This window comes from Apium graveolens, chromosome 6 (genome assembly GCF_009905375.1).
Source record: "Apium graveolens cultivar Ventura chromosome 6, ASM990537v1, whole genome shotgun sequence".
In the NCBI taxonomy this organism is placed as follows: domain Eukaryota; kingdom Viridiplantae; phylum Streptophyta; class Magnoliopsida; order Apiales; family Apiaceae; genus Apium; species Apium graveolens.
In genome coordinates, this window is record NC_133652.1 from 78,135,113 (window position 1) to 78,137,212 (window position 2,100).

At 37.3% G+C, this 2,100-nt stretch overlaps 1 non-coding gene across 1 annotated transcript; it reads left to right on the forward strand.

The window, feature by feature from the left end:
* Positions 1–375: 375 nt before the first annotated feature.
* LOC141669039 (small nucleolar RNA R71) lies at positions 376–482 on the forward strand. Its single transcript, XR_012553340.1, has one exon. It is a non-coding gene; the product is annotated as a small nucleolar RNA R71 (small nucleolar RNA).
* Positions 483–2,100: the final 1,618 nt, after the last annotated feature.

Below are 2,100 nucleotides of genomic sequence, written 5' to 3' on the forward strand. Positions count from 1 at the left end.
TGAAAGTTGCTCACAAACTGGGCTGATTCACTAGAAATAGCACACTGCTCAGTCTCATGGGCACCAGCACAAAGCTCACAAACGCTAGTGATCTGATTAACTCCATAATTAGCTAAAGAATCCACCTTCATCGACAAATCCTTAAGCTGAGCAGCTATAGCAGTAGCTGCATCTACCTCCAGAATCCTTGCTACCTTGCCATGAGGTAGTTTCTGAGTTGAGTTCCGGTATTCAGTAGCAGCCATCAGTTCAATCAATTCGTAAGCTTCATCATAGCTTTTAGCCCATAAGGCTCCTACTGATGCTGTATCAAGCATGGGTCTAGAAGTAGCACTCAATCTATTATAAAAGCAGTTAATGATCATCCAGTCAGGCATCCCATGGTGAGGACACTTTCTAAGCATCTCTTTGTAGCGATCCCAAGCCTCACATAAGGATTCTCCAAATTGTTGAGCAAATTGAGTAAGTGCGTTTCTGATTGCAGCAGTCTTCGCCATATGATAGAATTTATTAGGAACTTTTGAGAAAGATCCTCCCATTTGGTGATAGATCCTGGTGGTAGAGAATGTAACCAGCACTTAGCTTTATCCCGCAGAGAGAATGGGAAAAGCCTCAACTTAATAGCATCTTCAGAAACCCCATTGAACTTGAAAGTGTCACAGATCTCGATGAAATCTCTGATGTGCATGTTGGGGTCTTCTGTCTGAGAACCCGCAAACTGAACTGAGTTTTGTATCATCTGAATCATGCTCGAATTGATCTCAAAGGTATTAGTCGAGATGGCCGATAGGACAATGCTAGACTGAATATCATTAATCTTCGGCTGAGAGTAATCCATCAAAGCCTTCGTATTCATTTCTGTTTCTCTCATTGCAATAAAAGCTTCTTCTTCAACTTTTTCCTCGACAAGAACTTCTTCAAAAACTTCCTTAGTTACTACAACTTCTTCCTCAGCTTGATCCAGTGTTCTCTTACGAGACCGAGAACGCGTATGCATACACACTCGCTAGAGTACCTGAAATACGACAAGGAAATTAGTAAGTAACAATGTCTGAATCAATAAACTTTAACGACCACCAAACACATAAACTAAAAATTAATACCGAGTCCCCGGCAGCGGCGCCAAAAACTTGTTAGGAGGAAACCACGCACTAATATTCACGCAAGTATACGCGATCGCAAGTAATATAGAATTATTTCTAGTTCGTTCCCATAGAGACTGGTTTAGGTTAATTTTAATCAATGTACTTATGCAACAATAGTATGGTTATTATTTAATGCTAAGACGATTAACAAATAGTGATTCTTTATAACTACGATTAACTAAGAGATTATAATAAAGAATATTAACTAAGAGATTAAAAGGGATTGATTACTATATGACACAAACATGGGATTCTAGTTTCATTACTACTTCATTCAATAGCCTTTTTGTTCGTAACCTTAGCATGTAAAGGTGATGATACTAATCAGATAACACGAAACTAGTAAACGCCAACTTTCGTTGTACGATTACCCTTCTACCAGACATCCACAAAAGAGATAGAAGCTGAATATACACCCATTATATTGAGACCCTATATGTCTATAGAATTTGACAACATAACGGTTTAATGCACAAGTTATCTATCATGATTACATAGGAAAATTAAGATGGTTAAAATTACCTACAAATCATGCATATCAAATACATGAACCTATGCTAGCACGGCAAGTTCTATACCCCTAAATCCATTTTCGCTTCATTAGAGATAAACACGCTATCTTATAAGTTCGCGACGCTCATAAGATGAATAAGCACAACCAATACTAGGATATCAATCAACTACCACAGACTAAGGCATCAAAATATATTAACTAAAGAAATCCATAAGCAAATCCTCTAGAACCCCACAATAACAATTAGCCCATAATCGGACTAATCATCAACGTGGGTTCCGATGAAATTATGGTATAACAAACGTAGTCTTTATACTGAATAAATAATAAACCAAGTACGTTAAACAAGAGTATAGGTTCAACAAATAAGAAAACTAGCATCGAATATTACAACATAAAATAAAGAATCACAAGAATAAACTAGATCCTCTTCTCCTTCGT